The sequence below is a fragment of the Salmo salar genome, chromosome ssa07 (assembly GCF_905237065.1).
Source record: "Salmo salar chromosome ssa07, Ssal_v3.1, whole genome shotgun sequence".
Lineage (NCBI taxonomy): Eukaryota > Metazoa > Chordata > Actinopteri > Salmoniformes > Salmonidae > Salmo > Salmo salar.
Genome location: NC_059448.1, coordinates 19,626,372 through 19,649,800, shown reverse-complemented (window position 1 = coordinate 19,649,800; position 23,429 = coordinate 19,626,372). Strand labels below are relative to the sequence as shown.

At 41.6% G+C, this 23,429-nt stretch overlaps 1 protein-coding gene across 16 annotated transcripts in view; it reads right to left on the bottom strand.

Moving 5' to 3' along the window:
* LOC106608716 (adhesion G protein-coupled receptor L3) overlaps positions 1 to 22,986 on the bottom strand; it is a 314,147-nt gene extending 291,161 nt beyond the window's left edge. For 11 of the 16 annotated variants that reach the window (XM_045721685.1, XM_045721691.1, XM_045721696.1 and 8 more), the window contains exon 1: positions 22,370 to 22,985. The gene's annotated coding sequence lies outside the window, so the exon portion shown is untranslated. Of the gene's footprint in view, positions 1 to 22,369 lie in introns of all 16 variants that reach the window. The other 5 variants (XM_045721697.1, XM_045721698.1, XM_045721699.1 and 2 more) reach the window with 2 other exon arrangements.
* Between the last annotated feature and the right edge of the window lie 443 nt (positions 22,987 to 23,429).

Genomic DNA, 23,429 nt, shown 5'->3' with positions numbered 1-23,429 from the left:
CACCAATCTCGCTGTCAGGTTGATAAATTGGCAGAGAGCTTTTGTAACTAATACAACAGAATTTGCTCGCCATCTCACCATTTAGACCGCTTCAGCATTTCAAATGCCACATTTCAGTTTGAGCGCCAGACTTACATTATTAGTTTATGTACCGTAAGCCAACGTCACATCAGTTTATCTTGATCGCAGCACATCAACTGGCACATGTGCACAGCCATATTCCCTTTTTTTTCTCCATTAAAGTTGGCAGAATATGACGATTTATCATGTGACACATTTGTTCTGAAAGCTGTGCAGATAGAAATCAGTTAGTGACCTGGGTGTAGTGGCTGCATTTAAGCTGCTGCTCCAATTATTTCTGCCCAGTTGCAATTATACGAGGCTACCCAGCTGTGTTTGACACAAAGCTGGCTTTGAGAGGGCTTACCACCACCAAAAACATAAACAAGATTAGAGACCGTAACCTTTCACATTGACTCATCTCTGACAGCGGAGCCAGTAAGTGGACATTTGGTCTCGCCAGCCGCACCGCCACCGCAAACTATACAACAACAAAAAAGATTCACCACAGTGAGGTGCTTAAATGTCTTACTGCAAGGGGCTGAAAGAGAGAATTAGATAGATTGCTTTGTGCCAGGCAAAAGTTATGATTCTCATCTCAATCAATTCTGTTCATTGGGGGAAGTTGTAGCCACAGGAATGGCACAGAAATATCCCGGTTGATATCACATTAAAGTAAAAGATACAGGAAATGGCACAGAAATATCCCGGTTGATGTCACATTAAAGTTAAAGCCACAGGAAATAGCACAGAAATATCCCGGTTGATATCCCATTAAAGTTAAAGCCACAGGAAATAGCACAGAAATATCCCGGTTGATATCCCATTAAAGTTAAAGCCACAGGAAATAGCACAGAAATATCCCGGTTGATATCCCATTAAAGTTAAAGCCACAGGAAATAGCACAGAAATATCCCGGTTGATATCCCATTAAAGTTAAAGCCACAGGAAATAGCACAGAAATATCCCGGTTGATATCACATTAAGGTTAAAGCCACAGGAAATAGCACAGAAATATCCCGGTTGATATCACATTAAAGTTAAAGCCACAGGAAATAGCACAGAAATATCCCGGTTGATATCACATTGAAGTTAAAGCCACAGGAAATGGCACAGAAATATCCCGGTTGATATCACATCGGCGGCAATGCAGCCTAGTTGTTAGAGCGTAAGACTAGTAACCGAAAGGTTGCAAGATCGAATCCCCGAGCTGACAAGGTACAAAATCTGTTGTTCTGCCCCTGAACAAGGCAGTTAACCCACTGTTCCTAGGCTGTCATTGAAAATAAGAATATGTTCTTAACTGACCTGCCTAGTTAAATAAAATTAAAGTTAAAGCCACAGGAAATGGCACTGTGAGTGTCTAGTAATCATTAAGGGTGGGAATTTAACTGTGAGGGATCAAATCTGAGCTCATAGGTTGCTAGACTATGAGCTCAGGTTTGATCCCTCACAGTTAAACTCCCACCTTCAAAGATTAATAGACACTTGCAGTCATGATATTGTTGCAGCGGTCTTTGTCTAAAATGGCACCCTATTCACTATGTAGTACTTTTGACCAGAGGACATAGAAGGGAAACGGAGCCATTTGGATAGAGCACAGTCTCACATTGCTCCAGTATGATAAGCATGCTCATAAAATTCTTTCATCGGTCTAGATATGAGCTGATATTTAGCCATCCATTTGGCATGTACAGCACTGAAAGTTAACAGTTCATCTTGACTGAATTGGTATTTCTTTCCCCTCCATTGTGGTAATTTATGAGACCATGGCCTGTGAATAACTAGGCAGCCCAGATCTAACTGCATGCCTGTGACATCAGTTGCAAGTTAACGAATTACCACAGTGCGAGCAGATGGCTGTTCGCCGGTTGAGGTAAAGCATAGGTATCAGCTCAAGTCTTCAGGTCTCAGCCAAGGTTACTCATCACTTAAGCATGGTTCACCGAACCACCTCCAACACATAGCACCTAAATAAAAGTGATAAAAGCTAAATACAAAATCGAACAATCGTTTTACAAATTTCCCTCCATTTCCCTCCATTGTTACAGCTGGAAAACAATCCTGCTGAGATCTTGCTCTGTACTACGGATGTGATGTGTAGGATGTGATGTGTCTATATGTAGGCTGTGCATAGCCACTAGTTATGGACAAGGCAGATGGAGTGAGCCTTGTTGAACGGATGTGGCTGTCAAACGTCTGGTGAAGAGGAGGGGACGTTCAGAGCGCTCTGTCGTACTGATGATAAATGGATGTAATATGGCACCAGTCACCCAGCAGAACCAGTCAATACTACTGAGCAGAGGAATGCTAGAGGGACAATGGGAGACTGTGGACCTTGTTATGGAATGACAAAAATCGAGGGGAGGGCAGTGGGGGGTGATATCTTATTCAATACACGTTTCAACAGTCAGCCACTGGCGTACCACACACCCCCAAAACTCGGGGGGGCACAGGATTTTTGGGGGGTTGGGATCCCCCCCGGAGGTCAGGCTCCCCAGATGTCTTATGTGTTCATATGCTATGGCAAAAAATATATATATAAATAAAATAGGAAATGATCTTTATAAAACTGCACAATTTTCTCCCAGCCCCATGGCCATCCTTGGACCTTGCGGGTGAGCCCTAGTCAATAGTATAGGGAATACAGTGCCATTCGGGACAAAGCCATCGTCTGGTTTAAGAATGACAGCGGAAAGCTACCACTTGGTACGCAGATTTAATATAGAATTTTTTGGCAAACACTTAAATATTTGGTGAACAAACGGGGTCTGTTACAACTTTGAAAGGCAGATCCTATTTTCAGGTGAAACCGTCATCAGGTTTATCCAATGTAGGGAATACCAGGAAATGTAGGCTTCTACACCACTGTGTCAACCTAAGGTAGGGGTTGTTTATTGTGGTTTAATCCTCCTGATCCATAACACCTCAACATCATTCCTACAGATCTGTAAAGAAATATTTCATTAATCAGAAAACCTGGAGACGTAGACAGACAGACAGAGCAAGCCACACAGACACACGTTCCATGTTAGCCCCAGCCAGAAGAGAGTGTGGCCCTCTGACCATGAGATTTGGAGAAGAGAGGCTGCTGGGGGTCTATGAAAGCCTGCTCCAGCCCTTGACTGAAGGTGATAGCTCTGTGTACAAGGGCGAGTGGAAAAGGCCCCCTTTTCCAGCTCCTCACCCTGCGGGGCCCCTGCCTGCGCGCCATCACAGTTATCGGCTGCTTATTATTTGGCTGAATGAGCCGGAGCGGGGCTCCTGGGGGCGCTGCTGACATAATGACTGATTACAGTCTGCGGCTCCCACGAAATCCCAACGTTGCCACCAACAGGCAGGCGGCAGCTCGGCACCGCGGGAGAGGCCAGGGGGAGCGATGACAGCCTAACTGAGCCACCTCTCTACCTGTCACGGCTGACAGAGAAGCGGCTGGACACCTGGGTCACTCCGTGCCCATCACCGATTGCATCGTCACGAACCCACTACCTCACGTCTTCCCCCAAGTCCAGGTTGACCTATCCGGTGTATGTGGCAACACTTTATTTTATTATGACAGGAGACAGGTGGTATACATGATTTGCATGATCCCTCTCTACCCGCCTTTCAAGTTCCTGCACTCAGGGTTGCAATATCTGCGGTTTTCCAGCGAAATTAGGCTACTTTGAAAACAATGTCGTTGGTGACAATGTATTGGTCGCAGGTTTTTGGGCTACTTCTAAGTTGCTCTGTGGCTGCCATGGCATAAACAAAAAACGTTTCTATTTCACTGTGACCTGCTGCTGCTGACTATCAGGCAATGAGGCAGGCTGTTGCTGAGTGAGTGAGTGAGTGAGTGAGTGAGTGAGTGAGTGAGTGAGTGAGTGAGTGAGTGAGTGAGTGAGTGAGTGAGTGAGTGAGTGAGTGAGTGTTGAGAGAGCAATGCAGCCTAGTCCACTATTGGCTGAGTCACGTGAGTGAGAGGAGACAGAGCAGCACGTTCACGTAGGGATAACGTTTTACCAGTTGTAGTTAGTCTATTTAACTTGTCATTATGCATGAGAGGGAATTTGATATGTAAGTTATTGAAATCCCTCACGTGCTTCTGTTATGAGGAAAAGTGCTCAATGAAACTGACATTAAATGTGGAGAATAACAATTGCATTTATTAACATTTGTTGGCCATCAAGTAGCCTATTCATTTTTATGCCATTGTAGGCTACTGTACAGTTTTATACAAGAAATATGTTGACATTACTATATCACTGGAGTCATTGCAAATCAATGTGCCACTTATGTAGTCTACCTGGAGCTGGCAAACAATAGTAATAAATAGCCTATAACTTCAGTGTATTGCTGTTGTAGTAGCCTTGCGTTATTATGCTATAATTAATGGCCATGTTCAGTTAATTAAATTGGAAGATAAAGCTCTTTCGCAATTGCCGATCAGTTCTCATAACACATTAAATTGATGCAAGTCAGTCAGATTAAGCTACATGTAAAAAAAAATGTTTAAAAACACTGGCTGCTGTTGACAAGCATATTCACTTCACATACATATTAATATTTAATTCAGTGATTGAAAGTACAACCCCATCTTTAGTAGCCTATTCCAGCAGGCTATTGGGAAACACAAGCAATTACCATAGAAAAATCGCCAAGCTATTCATGTTGAATAAATGAGTCTGTTGATTTGAACTAAGCAAGCTGCTAAATCGTTCAGTTGACATCTTACCTAGGCTACTGTAGACTATCTGAAATAAGACGTAGGCCTATAGGCTACCTGCAACCCAAAGTTGAATTACAATCATAAACCCAGATTATAGCTATTGAAATGACAAGTCAATCTCACAGAAATGGACCATTTATAACGGTTTGAAGTCTTAACATCTGGTTTGTGAGATATATATATAGATATATATATATATACACACACACACACACACACACCATGGCTAACGGCTGTATCCAGGCACTGCGCTTTGCGTCATGCATTATTGCTTAATCATAGCAGTCAAACGAGTTAAAATCCACATCAATTGATGTAAAATGATCTGGCGAGTTTAATAAAAGGGCAAATTACCTTTTCAAATATGTTTATTATATCATAGTTCACAAGAAATATTATTTTGATTTAAACCGAATGTGGCTTCTAATGTCGTTACAAGTTACGTTGATATTACTTCTTTATTGGCTCGATAACGTTGGGGGAAAAGGGTTTATTGTATAAATGTGGCAACTCCTGCTCTGAAAAACAACTAAATTGGGCTAGTTTTTTTTGCGAGACCTGGCAACCCTGCCTGCACTCTTATGAATGACACACACACACACACACACACACACACACACGTGGGCACGAGTGTCAAAATATGTATGGAAAGAGCACGACATGGGGGTGCAGGGGGAGGTCTGCATTGTCAATGTCAACAGCTACCCTTTCAAATGACAGAGGAAGAAGAACTACCCTGGTTAAGCGCTTTTCAGACGATGTCAGCTTTTAGGCAGTCAATAAAGTTCAAGGTAAGACAAAAACGGGACTTTTATTTTTATGTTTTGCTCCAGCAGGCTGCTGCATCAATCCAGGCATCTCCACATCGAAAGGTGAGAAAGGTCTGGCAGGCAAGATTATTTTGCCAGTTGGCACCGCAGCACCACAAACTGAAAGGGGAACCTTTCCTTAAATACCAACCTGGGTAATTTTCATTAGACACAAAATGTTAGAAAATTGACTGAAACAGGGAGGGACTACCTGACCCTGTCCAATAATAAAAGCTCATTTTTGATTCTTACAATGTGCCTTAATGACTATTATCCTGGTTCAAGGGATGATTGCAGGCACACAGTGGTTGGGACTCGAATAGCCAACTTCACTACTCCCATGGGCCAATCGCATGCATCAATGTGAGTGACTGCTGCAAGGAGCCTCCTTGCAGTTTATATCCAATCCTATCACTATTGATTAGTGAAATCTATTTGGGCTCAGACAAGTGTAGCGGGAGATTCTGAAATATATTTTAAAAAGATGCACTCGAGATCAGATTCTGATCAAGCGAATGGATTGAGCCCCCTTGAATGTATTGGAAATGTGCATTCTACTAATTAAAAAGGAGCCTTCCGCTCAATATTATACTGTATATGCATAATTCAAAACAGGAATAGTACAACGGCCTATTGGGCTTGATAGAAACGCTTCTATTCATCATTACTTTTCAGATATCGAAGGAAAAAGGAGTGTAAAGGACTTTGTTCATCAACACCGTCATATGCTGAATGCAGTATTGGAAGCCCTCAGATCATATGGCAGATGGGCTTTTGCTCCAATTTAAGTCTTTGTATTGGATTTTCCTGAACAATAACACAGCAGAAGCTTATTTGGTTTTTACTCTGAACATTAGCCTAACTAAGTGGCTCACCTCAATGCATTTTGGCCGAATGGTCTGAAAATAATGGCATGTGGCTTTTGAGGACATTGTAGTCTTGCAAAAAAATACTACGCATTATACAAGTGTTTACTTCTGGTTATGGCACTACATTGTGGATTATCGCCTCAAAAATGGACTGACACTGGCAATTCATACATTGTACTGTTCTCCTGACTCAAAGATCCATTTTGTAATATTTCCACATGCAAATAGTACTTAATACCACTGACATACAGTGCATTCGGAAAGTATTCAGACCCCTTGACTTTTTCCACATTATTACGTTACAGTCTTATTCTAAAATTGATTAAATTGTTTTCCCCCCTCAATCTACACACAATACCCCATAATGACAAAGCAAAAACAGTTGACATTTGTTAAATTTATAAACAAATTTAAAACTGAAATATTACATTCACATAAGTATTCAGACCTTTTACTCAGTACTTTGTTGAAGTACCTTGGGCGGCGATTACAGCCTAGAGTCTTCTTGGGCATGATGCTAAAAGCTTGGCACACCTGTATTTGGGGAGTTTCTCCCATTCTTCTCTGCAGATCCTCTCAAGCTCTGTCAGGTTGGATGGGTAGCATCACTGCACAGCTATTTTCAGGTCTCTCCAGAGATGTTGGATTGGGTTCAAGTCCGGGCTCTGGCGGGCCACTCAAGGACATTCAGAGACTTGCCCCGAAGCCACTTCTGCATTGTCTTGGCTGTGTGCTTAGGTTTGTTGTCCTGAACCTTCACCCCAGTCTGAGGTCCTGAGGGCTCTGGAGCAGGTTTTCATCAAGGATCTCTCTGTACATTGCTCTGTTCCTTTCCTTCGATCCTAGTCTCCCAGTCCCTACTGCTGAAAAACATACCCACAGCATGATGCTGTCACCACCATGCTTCACCGTAGGGATGGGGCCAGGTTTCCTCCAAACGTGACGCTTGACATTCAGGCCAAAGAGATCAATCTTGGCTTCATCAGACCAGATCATCTTGTTTCTCATGGTCAGAGTCCTTTAGCTGCCTTTTGGCAAACTCCAAGTAGGCTGTCATGTGTCTTTTACTGAGGAGCGGCTTCCGTCTGGCCACTGTACCATAAAGGCCTGATTGGTGGAATGGTGGAATGCTGCAGAAATGGTTGTGCTTCTGGAAGGTTCTCCCATCTCCACAGAGGAACTCTCTCAGAGTGACCATTGGGTTCTTGGTCACCTCCCTAACCAAGGCCCTTCTCCTCCGATTCCTCAGTTTAGCCAGGTGGCCAGCTCTAGAAAGAGTCTTGGTGGTTCCAAACTTCTTCCATTTAAGAATGATAGAGACCACTGTATTCTTGGGCACCTTCAATTCCGCATAAATGTTTTGGTACCCTTCCCCCGATCTGTGCCTCGACACAATCCTGTCTCGGAACAATTCCTTTGACCTCATGGCTTGGTTTTTGCTCTGACATTCACGGTCAACTGTGGGACCTTATATAGATAGGTGTGTGCCTTTCCAAATCATGTCCAATCAATTTAATTTACCACAGTTGAACTCCAATCAAGTTATAGAAACCTCTCAAGGATGATCAATGGAAACAGGATGCACCTGAGCTCAAATTCGCGTCTCATAGCAAAAGGTCTGAATTCTTATGTAAATAAGGCATCGGTTTTTAACATTTCATAATTTTGAGGGAACAAAACTTTTCGCTTTATTATTATGGGGTATTATATGTAGATTGATGAGGAGTTTTTTTATTTAATCCATTTTAGAATAAGGTTGTAACGTAACAAAATGTGAAACAAGGGAAGAGGTGTGAATACTTTCCCGAATGCACTGTACAGTGCCTTCAGAATGTATTCACACCCCTTGTCCACATTTTGTTATAGTACAATGTGGGATTAAAATGAATGTCATTTTTTGTCAATGACTTACACAAAATACTCTGTCAAAGAGGGAGAAATGTGAACATTTGTAAAAAATAAAAAAAATAAAAAAGCACTAATACACTGAGTATACCAAATATTTGGAACACCTTCCTAATACTGAGTTCCCTCCAATTTCTGCCCATGCATATGTCCTTTGGGTGGTGGACCATTCTTGATACACACGGGAAACTGTTGAGCATGAAAAACCCAGCACTGTTGTAGCTCTTGACACAAACCGGTGTGCCCGGCACTGTTCAAAGGGCAATTCAATATTTTGTCTGGCCCATTCACCCTCTGAATGGCACACATACACAAACCATAACTGAAATTGTCTCAAGGCTTAAAAATCATTCTTTAACCTGTCTCCTCCCCTTCATCTACACTGATTGAAGTGAATTTAACAAATGACATCAATAAAGGATCATAGATTTCACCTGGATTCAAGTATTAAACCCCTGTAGTAAATATATTAGAAATCACCTTTGGCAGAGATAACAGCTGTGAGTCTAAGAGCTTTGCACACCTGGATTGTAATGTAGTTACAATGGTTCAAATCAGTAAGGATGGTCTGAATGGAGCGTCACTTTGTCATTTAGTAAACTCATAATTCACATAGCTTCCTAGCTCACTCATCAGCATGGCAGGTAGAGTATTTATAGGGTCCCTCTTCCTCTTTTCCTATTATGCTTAACAAAAATATAAAACACAATTTCAATGATTTTACTGAGTTACAGTTCATACAAGGAAATCAGTCAATTGAAATAAATTAATTAGGCCCTAATCTATGGATTTCACATGACTGGGAATACAGATATGCATCTGTTGGTCACAGACAACTTTTAAAAAAAAGGTAAAAAGAAAAAGGTAGGGGCAACGATTAGAAAACCAGTCAGTATCATGTTTGACCACCTTTTGCCTCATGCAGCGTGACATCGCCGTCGCATAGAGTTGATCAGGCTGTTGTGGCCTGTGGAATGTTGTCACACTTCTCTTCAATCGCTGTGCGAAGTTGCTGGATATTGGCAGAAACTACAACACGATGTCGTACATGTCAATCAAGAGTATCCCAAACATGCTCAATGGGTGTCAGATGTCTGGTGAGTATGCAAGCCATGAAAGAACTGGGGCATTTTCAGCTTCCACGAATTGTGTACAGATCATTGCGACATGGGGCTGCACATTACGCTGAAACATGAGGTGATGGCGGCGGATGAATGTCACGATAATGGGCATTGGGATCTCGTCACGGTATCTCTGGGCATTCATAATTGCCATCGTTAAAATGTAATTATCCATAGCTTACACCTGCCCATACCATAACCAAACTACTACCATGGAGCACGCTGTTCACAACGTTGACATCAGCAAACCGCTCACCCACACAATACCATAAACGTGGTCTGTGGTTTAGGCCGGTTGGACGTACTGCCAAATTCCCTAAAACAACGTTGGAGGCGGCATACTGTAGAGAAATGAACATTCAATTCTCTGGCAACAGTGACCATGCCAATTGCACGCTCCCACAAATCTTGAGACATCTGTGGAATTGTGTTGGGTGACAGAACTGCACATTTTAGAGTGTCTTGCTATTGTCCCCAGCACAAGGTGCACCTGTGTAATGATCATGCTGTTTAATCAGCTGCTTGACATGCCACAACTTTCAGGTGGATGGATTATCTTGGCAAAGGAGAAATGTTCACTATCAGGCATGTAAACTAATTTGTGCACTAAATTTGAGAAAAATATGTTACACTTTACATGTCGCGTTAATATTTTTGTTCAGTGTAGCAAGCATGCGGAATATCATTCACCTATTTGAAAATATGAAGCGTGGTACTCAACGTAATGTTGGAATTGCACCAAACATAAGGCTTTGTATTCAGTACATAAAGTTTATTTATTTGACACATTTTTTGCAGTTTTACTTTAGTGCCTTGTTGCAAACAGGATGCATGTTTTGGAATATTTTTTATTCTATACACGCTTCCTTTTCACTATATCAATTAAGTTGGTATTGTGGCGTAACTACAATGTTGTTGATCCATCCTCAGTTATTTCTTATCACAGTCATGTAACTGTTTTCAAGTCACCATTGGTCTCATGGTGAAATCTCTGAGCGGTTTCCTTCCTCTCCGGCAACTGAGTTAAGGATGCCTCTATCTTTGTAGTGACTGGTTATTTGATACACCATCCAAAGTGTAATTAATAACTTCACCATGCTCAAAGGGATATTCAATGTCTGCTTTTCGTCTTACCCCATCTACCAACAGGTGCCCTTCTTTCCAAGGAATTGGAAAACATCCCTGGTCTTTGTGGTTTAATCTGTGTTTGAATATCAATGCTATACTGAATGACCATAAAGATATATGTATGTGTGGGGTACAGAGATGATGTAGTCATTAAAAAAATATATATGGTAACCCCTATTATTGCACACAGTGAATCCATGCAATTTATTATGAGACTTGTTGAGCACGTTCTTACTCCTGAACTTTAGGCTTGTCATAACAGAGGTTGAATACTTGACTCAAGACATTTCGACTTTAAATGTATTCATTTCTAAAGATATATATATATAAAAACTATTAAATCCACTGACATTATGGGCTATTGTGTGTAGACCAGAGACAAAAACATCTACATGTAATACACTTTAAAACTCAGGCTGTAGCAACAAAATGTGAAAAAAGTCAAGGGATGTGAATCATTGGCAGTCAGTGCCATTTAAGACAGTTTTTTTATGAGCATGGCCTTATTTCTATTACAGCATATTGGATGGCTATCATTCATATTCCAGCTAAATGTCACATCTACAGGTTTAGTCTACTACATGATACTCAAATTTTCCATGTACCCATCATGAGGTTGCTACAACCTAGCCTATTAATGAAAGTTTACAAAGTAGGTGCAAAGGTCAAGAGAATTGAGTAATTAAGGTGACAGACACATTCTATACCACCTTTGCACACTCTTGCCTGCATGTATCTGATCTAGGGTGTAATCCTTAATCCAACAGTTGCAAATTAGAGAATCTATTGGCCAAATTCAGGTATGTTTACCCGAAACATTTGACTCAAGTTAAAACAATTTAAAGGCAATGCTACCAAATACTAATTGAGTGTAATGTAAACTTCTATAACTCACTGGGAATGTGATGGAAGAAATAAAAGATGAAATAAGTCATTCTCTACTATTATTCTGACATTTCACATTCTTAAAATAAAGTGGTGATCCTAACTGACCTAAAACAGGGAATGTTTACTAGGATTAAATGTCAGGAATTGTGAAAAACTGAGTTTAAATGTATTTGGCTAAGGTGTATGTAAGCTTCCGACTTCAACTGAGAAAAAAAACCTTACCAAGCCAAACCTTCATATCATGACCGCCTACATCGTTGTCCTGTCATAGTTCTATTAGTTCTAGTTGACTAACGCGTAAGTAAATCCGCTACAATCATGTAGCACAGCGTAGTCAGAAAGCAGTTACACCAGCGGGCCCCGGTGGCAATACATTAATAAAACCAAAAGCTTACCTTGACTTGAGAGTTCCAGTGTTGGATAGCCATAACCAGATCGCTAATATACCATCCCTCTCTGTTTGAGCTGGGTGTTTGAGTAGGCTAAAATATCTAGCTGCATTCACAAGCTAACTGAATGTAAAAAAATAAAAAATAATAATAAATAAAAAATACAACCAAATATGGCACTCACTCTCTGTCAGAGCTACATGATTCTGATATTCTAAGCTCTGTTGAACAGTGGTTGACCTTAGCTAAGCCTCGGGTGTTCTCCCTCTCACTCTCTGAAATGAATTTATTCAAAACTATTATCTTTCTCTCCCTTTGATTCAACTACTCACCACATGTTATGCACTGCACTGCTAGCTAGCTGTAGTTTATGCTTTCAGTACTAGATTAATTCTCTGATCTTTTGATTGGGTGGACACAACATGTCAGTTCATGCTGCAAGAGCTCTGATAGGTTTGAGGACGTCCTCTGGAAGTTGTCATAATTACTGTGGAAGTCTGTGGAAGGGGGTGAGAACCATGAGCCTCCTAGGTTTTGTACTAAGGTCAATATACCGAGGAGAACAGTAGCCAGCTGTCCTCCAGCTACACCATGGTGCAGAACCCTATGGGCCCTAGTCAAAAGGGTGCCATTTTTTTACAGATAAAACATGTATTTCAAAATAAAACAATGTGCAGGTGTGGTTGGAAACCCAAGGTGTAGGGTGCCATTTGGGACGCAATTAAGACATGTATCATTTGAACACCTTTGCGATAACTTGATGGGTGGCATCTGTATTCCTTAGGCATGTGACACATTTGGCATTGTCCACCATTGTACAGTACAGGAACTATACATTGATATTTATGATATGGTGATGCAACTAAAGCCTTTTTGATCGGCAATTAGTGGTCAGATCAGGAGGTCTCCATGGTTTGGGAGGCATAAATACGAACTGTCATCGTCATTCATTTGTATGCGACTGCAGGTGCACTTGCTCATTACGGATTCAGACCCAAACTTGCCTTCCAAACAGGCCATAAATTAACCCAAGTCCCTCCATTTAGCAGAAAAAGCCCTGTTTTGTTTGAGTCCCCACCACATCTAGTTAAGGAAAAAAACTCCAAACCTAGCAAAGCTTCAATATCAATCTTCTCCTTAGAAAACGTGTCACATTGTAAAATACATATAGACAAATGGATCACACTTTACACAGTAGTAAAGAGGTTGATGTACTGGGGCTTCGTTGGACTATGTCAGTTTAATAGCTTCTGGGTGCCTTTTAACACCAGGAGGATCATAAGAGAAGCTAGGATTCCTTCAAATGCTAAATCGACATTTCAGGAATTACAGCCAGCATATAAATTATTTCACATCAATCTTTTTCACACGTCAGGTCAGGTCGCACATACAGAGATATAACTACCAAACTTAAAACTTCTGATTTGATTCATTCCTGTTGTGGGAGGACTAGGTGAATCGAAGTGGACTGATTTTAATAAACCAATGGAATTGGAAAGTTACTTTAATATAGTAACTGAATATAATTGTGTATATCACATAACTCCTTACATATATAACAGTTATACACATTGTTCAATAATACCATACAATAAACATAACCGGTGAGAAAAGAAGTTGCCCATGTACTAGTCCTTCTAGTGGGTTTTACACCTTCGTAACTAACATTTGATTACTCTGAATGACACCATCACTTCAGATGAATTTACTTATTCCAGGATACACTACATGACCAAAAGTATGTGGACATCTGCTCTTCGAACATCTCATTCCAAAATCATGGGCATTGATACGGAGTTGGTCCGCCCTTTGCTTCTATAACAGCCTCCACTCTTCTGGGAAGGCTTTCCACTAATGTTGCTTCCATTCAGCCACAAGAGCATTAGTGAGGTTGATGTTGGGCGATTAGGCCTGGCTCGCAGTCGGCGTTTCAATTCATCCCAAAGGTGTTCAATGGGGTTGATTTCATGGCTCTGAGCAGGCCAGTCAAGTTCTTCCACACCGATCGACAAACCATTTCTGTATGGACCTCGCTTTGTGCACGGGGGCATTGTCATGCTGAAACAGGAAAAGACATTCCACAAACTGTTGCCACAAAGTCGGAAGCACAGAATTGTCTAGAAAGTCATTGTATGCTGTAGCGTTAAGTTCCTACTTAACTGGAACTAAGGGGCCTAGCCCGAAACATGAAAAACAGCCCCAGACCATTATTCCTCCCCACCAAACTTTACAGTTGGCACAATGCATTGGTGCAGGTAGTGTTCTCCTGGCATCCGCCAAACCCAGATTCGTCCGTCAGACTGCCAGATGGTGAAGCGTGATTCATCACTCCAGAGAAGGCATTCCCACTGCTCCAGAGTCCAATGGCAGCGAGCTTTACACCCCTCCAGCTGACGACGCTTGGCATTGCACATGGTGTTCTTAGGCTTGTGTGCGGCTGCTCGTTCATGGAAACCAATTTCATGAAGGTCCTGACGAACAGTTCTTGTGTCGACATTGCTTAAAGAGGCAGTTTGGAACCCGATAGTGAGTGTTGCAACCGAGGACACATTTTTTCTATATTATTATTTATTTATTTTTACACACTACCTGCTTCAGCAACCAGAAATGTTACAAAATGACTTGTTGGAAAGGTTGAATCCTATGACGGTGCCACGTTTAAAGTCACTGAGCTCTTTAGTAAGGCCATTCTACTTCCAATGTTTGTCTACGGAGAATGGATGGCTGTGTGCTCAATTTTATACACCTGTCAGTAACGGCTGTGGCTGAAATAGCCTAATCAACTAATTTGAAGGGGTGTCCACATATATATAAGTATATATAGTTTACATCAATAGAAACCCTAAAAGGTCACCCTATTTAAATCAAAAGGAGGGCTATTCTATGACACTACTGTAGGTAAAAGGTCACACTCAATCAATCTACAACACTCATCACATCAAGCTTCTATCCCTATTCTATAAATCCATCTGCTATTGTGACAGTTACAGTAGGCCTATGAACAACAATTAAATAGAGGACGACAGTTCTGAATTGTATTTCCTTTACATCTGAAGTGATTAAGGACGCATGTCCATTTGTGAACTCGGCGGCACTCAAAACTACAAAGCAAATACATCACATTCAGAGTCGGAGATATCTGGTGTGAGGTTTGAGAGTTGTAAATTGTAACACTGCTCAGCCTAACTGTTTTGACCCCCCCCCAGGGACAAGTTAACTAACTGGCAAATTGAAGGTGGAAGGGAGGTAGCAGATTATTGAAAAACTGCAGGCTCAGGGAAAGTCAACGAGCAAAGAAATTTGACTGGGTGGGGGGAAAAAAATACGTAATTGGTCATGCTGGGGCCAAGCGCACGCCACACGGGTCGAGCTCTGCCCTCACTGACATGCCACCCTCGTAGGCTTTTATTCAAATTGAATGCATAAATTACTTGAATTAATGTGACGTGGCACCGGAACTCGGGAAAGATGGTCAACGGCCTATATTTATGTGTATCGTTTCCCGTCTTTATTGGATGGACCGCAACAGCATAACGGGTTTCATTGTAGGAGTCATCTAATCACCGGGGGCCAAGTTGATTTAGAGTGATTTTATGTTCCATGATGGTCACATTCCCTACTTTTCTCTCTGCCTCTGACTCAACCCATAAGTTTCCAGTGCATTGTCTGATTGACAAGCCAATTGGAAGCAGCTATGACAATTCCATGACTATGACAATTCATAAGCTGCTCTTTTAAAACACTGCAAACTTATGGGCATGAAATCCCACACAACTCCATCCCGCCTAAAAGCGGTCGATCATCGGCCCCTACTAGGGCTGTGATGGTCGCGTAATTTTGGATGACAGTTATTGGCCAGCCAAATGACCGCAGTCACCGTTAATTATCGTTCTAATTTTAAGACGCAAATTCTCTCCTCTCCGCCTGACTGCCATAGAAATAGAATGAATAGAATGGGCGTCCAGATTCAAATCAATGATGGCATAATAGTGGACTGTCGGCCATTGCAAGTGTACCCATTGGAGCAAAGTAGTAAGTAAAAGCATGAAGTGTACACCAATAGGTGCTGTGATTTGTTGATCAAGTCAACTGAAACTACAAAAAAGATATTCCATTGCATGAGCTACATCAATTAACAATTTGAATGAACATTCTACATTACTATGGAAATTATTGCATCGCTATACCAGGCAGCCACTGTGAGTGTACCCATAAGTTTACCAGTCAAATTGACAGGGTTAGATGTTCCAAGCACATTTCCAGTCATTCTAGTTCTATGTGTGCTGCTGCAGGGAGGGGGGCGTTGCTTAGGCAACCGAAAACCTTGCTTGTTTCAGCAAGGAGAAACAAAGTTTCATCACGTTGTTAAGATTCCATGTTACCACAGAAACTGATTTTATTTTCATGACGTCTTCAACCATAACCATCGTTACACAGTAAATTGTGCCAGCCCTAGACCCTACCCTCGTACCCTCTTCCCAACTGCATTTGGGGGCAAACTCAGCAAAGAGAAAGGAGCTGGAATTAATTTGATACTCCCTGTCATAAGGGAGAAGAAAGGGGTTATTCGAGGATAATGGATTGGTTAGCGAATGAGAGGGATGGTGGGATGAATGTGTGTCTTCTATCACACTCACAGCATCATTCTCCTCGGTCTGACAATAGAAAATAAAAAAATTAAAACACTACGTGACTCATAGGGCACCAAATGTGTGTGTCTGTCTGTGTGTGCTTGTGTTTTAAACCACTCAAAAACCCTTAAGAGCTCAAAACCTTTCCAGTTCCATCTTTTGTGCGTAGCCAAACGCTGATGCAGAAGCACTTAACTTGTACCGCAATAACCCCTGTCATCTCACTACTCTAACCCTGCAATCGCCCGCCTTCGATATATAGAGCCGCGGCAACGGGACTCAAATATGCCTTTTGTCACTTCCTGAAAGCAAACCTTGGCCTTAATGGCTCTTATGTTCTGTATCGTGTCCATGGTGTTTCCTCTAGGCCTTTTCTTTTAAAAACACTCAAACACTTCGAGGTCATCCCTTTTTCCGAGCTGCAGCATCACGCATCCAATTGCACGACCCTATCTTTCAAACATGTCAATCGAGGAAGGATCCACCACAATGCTCTGGACACCTCAATACAGCCTCATTTTCTACCGGACTTTCCTTTTGTTGACAGTTTGTGAAAGCTTTTCACCCCAACCTTTCTGTCCGAGCTCTTTGTAGCCCAGGACACTGAAAGTGTTGAGGGAGACGTGCCTCAAAGGACCTTTACTTTCCACGGCCATGGTTCTTTTCTGCCACTCTTTTCTTCTTCTGTCACATTCCTGCCACAGACGAGTCCTGGCAGACCGGCTTGTCTCACCTTAACAGCATGATCACTCCTGTCCTGGAGACCCTAGAGAGCCAAGGCCCTCACACTGGCAGCAGGGGCCTTTTTGGCTTACATGAGTGTGTGTGTGTGCGCGTGCGTGCCTGTAAGAGAGTCAGGGCATGTAGCCTAACTGTTGTTTCCTTGGCATCTGTCATTCTACCTGGTTGTATGCAAGGATTTAGCCCATAAAGGACATGATTGATTGCCTGGCTACCCAAACTCCTTGCTCCAGCCAAACGCCCCGTATGTTAGTTTCTTCTCCGCAACGAGTCTAGATCTGAGTACCTCCGACGATTTCTGTAAACACAAACATTCTAACCGTTCTGATTGGTCCCAGAAACCAATGGGTTGGGCCAGAGCCAGGACACACGTAGGTCAAACAGCATTGCAAAAATGTGTCATTGGTTTTGATACTCTGATTGGTTAGAGATGATCCCATCGCTGATGACTTTGTTTTGTACAACACCCCTCATTTTGACATCACCACAAACAACTTCAACAATGTCAGTCTCAGACTAAAGTATGTAACGAACGATAGAGCAGCAGAAGAACTCATTGAGTTGTCAGGCAATATGATTGATGCTACGCTAGCATTTCTAAAGCCTTTATTCTAGGTAGAATCACAAATGTCTAACAATGCAACCGCCAGCTGCATACGGCAATCTGTAGGGATCCAAGGCCAATTTTGACAAGCCCAAGTCGTCAATCATACATTTACCCCCTCATGCCATCCAGCAACCCAAAAATCTATTCCAACACCAATTTTGGCAATGACCAATTTGTCTGAAAATTCCACTCCACATTTGGTGTGACCTAAGTGTTATTTTGGTTTGTCAGGGAAGCATTGAAAGGGAGGGGGGCAAAAACACAATTACCAGGTGCTGCTGGCTTCGCCTCTCTTCCTGTAATTGTTTTTCTGGCTTCTATAAAGAAACTAATTTCTCTCATTAAACACAATGTACATGGAGACAGAAGGCAGTTGGTGCAGAAGCCACAATGAACAAATGGCTTTTGATTGAAGAACAGATGATCGTACATGCAGGCGCCGAGATGAATATGAATTTCACCCCCGAAACAAGTTTGTGGATGTAGCTGAGCAATAAGATGCATATACTGTTACATGAGCCACGTCCCGCACCCAAACAAGCAAAGGGAAATAGATTGAGGTGATATTCCACCAGTTAGTGATCAAACCACTTCAACATTCAACACTCCCCCTTAATAGCTTCCCTTACTGTACCTCAAGCAGCAATGTTGTCTTAGGGCTGAATGTGATGTACAGGAAGTGTCCATTGATTTTGTTCAAAGACGACTCATATTCAGATAAATCAACCTCTCATCCTAAAGCTATCAACTAATTTGAGCTCTGAAAATAATTAAGGCCTAGTCTGTAGCAAGAGGAAGATTAGAGTGAGACCGTGAAAGAGGGAGCACCGCAATTTACAGACATCTAAATACCCTCCATAGCCTAGTAGCCTCTAGCCTTGTAGGCTATTCAAATCGATACAAGGCCAGCACTTTTTAACTCCAGCAAAAGCCTTAACTTACAACAGAGGCGCTATTAAGTCATATCCTATACAGTTAAATCGATGAAGGGAATTGAAGAGCTCGTGTCTCGATTCATACTGTAATGGCAAATGTGATTCCACCTGCTGCGTATTAATGTTCAAACTGAAAGAACAAATCACATTAATCAAATAGACTTTAGGAAAACGCAAATACACTCACTGAGAACTAAGACAGTGCATTTGGAAAAAGGAAAAAAAATAAGAAAAGAAAACGGAAAAACAGTACCCAAAATGAGATTGCTTCGGAGGACGAAATGCAATGGCAGCCCATATGGAAGTAGTCGGGATTAGTTTTGGTGAAACCTAAGTTCACTGAGGACACCAAATTAACCCATATCATTATAAATTGACGCCATTAGCGGGAATGTGAGGCAGCGAATAGAGGGGAGGGCTTACATCATGAGAGTAATAAAAACACAGAGGCTCTGTCCAGAGAGACAATGCAGAATAAAGACCTCCGAGAGGAGCTGGCAAGAGCCGTTCCAACCTATACACACACATCATCCGGGTTAAGAGAGATAACCAGTTGTTGCGTAGTTGTTAGAGAAACGTCTCAGTAAAACCTTCTTTGTCAAGACCACAAAGGAAAGACAATAAAGACGAGGGAAAACAGCCATCCTGAGGGGTAAACCATTTATAAAAAGGTACTATAACCCTTTATAAGGACCTTTAGAATGCTTCACAAACCATTCATAAGCAAATGTCATACTAAACAGTAAAAGGGTATTTAGCATTTGGCAATGCACCAGATAGATGTAAGTACTGGTTATCTTTACACCTTAATTGTATGACTTTGCTTACAAAGCATATAGGCCTTTGAAGGTTTTATGACGGCTTTGTTAAACCTTTGTTGTTCGAGCAACATCATTGCGGGACCTTGTCAGCTGCATATCCTGTATATAATAACAGCTGTTCAGTAAAACAATAGGCTCTCAGCAGGTAGCTATCTGCCTGGCTTGTAAACATGGGTGGGACCACCTGGCTAGAATTAAACATTGATAACCATCCACCGCACCTTTGATTGAAATAACTGCTTATTAAACCCAATTAAATAATTACTTACAAATTTGATTATTTTAGGCCTAGATTGATCAAATCAATATTTTGGAGCTAACTGCCCAAAAACGCTTCCTTTCCTTCATTTATATGTACCAGTTTGATTGAATTCCAGCCCAGAACGAATAGATAAAGTTTGGTTTAGTGAAAAACCACCTACTAAGCCTAAGAACACCTAAAGCAGTAATGACCAAAGGGTACCACTGATTGTTTTCACACAGGTAAGGGCTCCCGAGTGGCGCAGTGGTCTAAGGCACTGTATCTCTGTGCTAGAAGTGTCACTAGAACCTGGTTTGATCCCAGGCTGTATCACAACCGGCCGTGATTGGGAGTCTCATAGGGCAGTGCACAATTGGCCCAGTGTAGTTTGGCCGGGGTAGCCCGTTATTGTAAAATAAGAATTTGTTCTTAACTGACTTGCCTAGTTAAATAAAGAATCGAAGTACCAGCTCTGGGGTGCTATGAGACTCCATAATTTTCTTTTTTTTGGCAATAAAAGGTAGTTTACAGACAGGGCAACTGTTGCTACTGACAGGATTATCAATTTTCCAGACATGTTGACTTTACTGCATAAGCGGTTGGCTAAAATGAATTAGGCCAGACATCCACAATGCACTGCAATGGGGCGGCGCCACAACAAGAGGTAAATCAAGGTCAGCATCTCTCAATATAGTCAAAAGTAAAATCCGTCAGACATACCACCGTTGGGACACTTTGTCCACAGCTGTGGAGCAAATATTATGAAGAACGACGTGGCATTGGATAAGCAAAGACAAGATACATTGAAAGTAAACTACAGGTTGACATCCAATTAGACAGAAAGCTTCAACTGTCCTCTCGTTATTCCTCTTGGGGGAGAATGTCAAGGTCTTCACCGTCTGAGGTAGATGGCTGTGTTAGTTTTGTTGTGGGCATGTTTACCGTACACCCACCACATTGACGATATTGCTGTAATCACGTGTCACCGCCTTGAGAGCACTTCACAGATGATGAGACAGAGTCAGCGACAAAGAGAGTGCGCGCTAGTAGGCCTAGCCCTGGGTAGAATGTCTGGGAAATAACGCACAAACGATCAGAGGTACTGTTTGTTATCTGATGGAACAGATTCAAAATAAATTAATGTTACCGACTCTGATCCTAATTGGAATGTTTTATGTCGCACACGCACAATAGCCAGTCACTCCGGTTAGGCCATTCCATTTCAAATTCAAAATGGCATTGCGGACAAAATAACAAAATATATTGAAATGAGACAAAAGTCAACTAAGATCACTGCTGTGGAGGGTTAAGAAAAGTTCTGATCAAAATGTTAGCCTAGCTACCGCTGCCAGTTTAGATTTAATATGCATGAATCAAAGCTTATCTACAGTGTTTGTCCAACCCCCACAATTTCCAGACAAGAGCCTATAGAAGCCTGTAAGCTTCATGGTAGTAAGGCAGAGGTAGGCTGAGGTGTTCAGAGTTGTTGTTGATAGGCCTACCTCAGGAATCACAACGTAAAATCCATCACTACATGAGTTGAAATACATTTCTATAACATTATGCAACACAACATATAACCTATGCTCTTTGTGCAAGTGATGTTTGATAAATAAATATATAAATTAGCCCAACATGCATTATTTGGAATGAGATGATCAACATAAATGTAACCCATTCTGGTTTCTCATAAGCCTACAGTTCCTTTCTGGTGAGATGCAGAGGTGTCCCCACTGCTCTGTTACTGCGTCAGTTTTTCCCCTTTAACTTGCATGGTGGCACTAAAAATGGTCAGAATTCCAAATGCGGGAAATTTGCCTATGAACTACATCCATTTTCCCTTGAACATCTTATTGTATACAACCCCTGTTTCAGGCAGACATGACATGTACGGGACTACCTGAACGGTTTTGCAGTGTATCCAACACAAACTTAATTCATTGCAATACATTCATCATCCAACTTCACATTGCGCAAAAGCAATGTTAAAATCGGTGCGCATCCTTTCAACATGCTCTGAAAGAAAGGTAGTGAATGGAGAAACGCACCATGCACGAGCATAGTTCCAACCATTCCCTTCACAATAAACCATGATGCACCAAACTATTTGAAATGTAAGTATCGGTTCTCTAGTTTGGCTAGAGCAGGACGGACGCGCTCAATGAAAAATGCCTATTGTCTTTAATTAAGTGACGCTCGTTAATCACCGAAACTGACACCAGAAAGTATCGATATCTTGACAAAGCAATTCATTGCAAACTGCATAGCCAATAAATAATGCAGACAAGTTTATTTAAAAATCTAAGTCCAGCATCATTTTTTTTGGGGGGGGGGGGAATACAGCCTAGCTTATAACATCACTAGCCTACACATTGCATTGAACACTCAGCAGTTGTCGCAAATATTGGATATAGGAGAAACTGCAGGTAGACTAATTGAAGTGCATATGCGCATCAAAATATAGATGCAGATGAAGCTAAAATCATATAGTCTACATTTTAGTAGAATATTCTTACCGTGTTTTAGAAGATGATACTGGTGAAACGATTATACCCTTCAAGTAGTCATCCCATTGAAAGTGTAAGTGATAAAATTGCTCACAGAATATTGTCTTTCCCCAATGGATAGGCTATCGTACTTGCGCACTGAGAACCATGCAGATTTCAATCTACTCAGATGATCGAGGGAAAAGAACGCGATTCCCAATAATTATTTCGAATAACTCCGTTAAGGCTATATAGCCTATTCTTTCACGAGTCCGGTAAGTTAATAGAAGAGCTGGAAATGTCTGTAGTATGATCCGTGTAGCCTATAGGCTACTGATGATATTGCGGGAGAAAGCCTACACAAGGAACCCGTTCTATCTAGATGTCAATCCCTCAACAGTGACACACGTCCTCTTTTGTGCAGTAGCTTGGCTACATCATGTCCTAAAGAAAAAGCTCAAAGGCGTAACATGTTATACCAACAAACAAAAAAAGAGTATCCAAAATAATGTATTTCGCCTCTTGTTATAAAAGGTCCACGGCAATGAACTCGAGAAATTGTTTCCAAAGCTGAGCTCTCGGCGCATGACAAACCAAATTCGGAGCACTGCCTCAGAGAAATGCGGTCTTGACTCGACTCAAGGTAGAATGCGAGAACGGCGAGAGGCAAAACTCGGATCTGGATTAACGCTCACAACATATACTCGGGCTCCACCTAGCAGTAAAGATGGGATAAAAATGCAACCAACTACCTACGCCGCCTCTACCTGTATTGTACTTAAATTACTCATGTCAAAGTCATATTACATTTTGTCAGGAAAATATTTATGTGTAACAGACGGCTTTACCAGACTAAGTGCGCCCTAAAACTGCTTGGTAAGGATGTGGAAAAGAGGAAACGAGGCAATTGTCAACCGCTAGCAACACCGTAGGCCTCTGCTGATCGGTATAAGCCTGTACAATTCTTAGTTTGCACCTTTTATAAAACTATAGGCTAATACACCGTTTTAAGATTGCTTGAAATTGTGTGACTGTGAATGTTTTCAATCGAGAAAATGTAAAGATTCAGATTATGAATTGTTTCCTATTC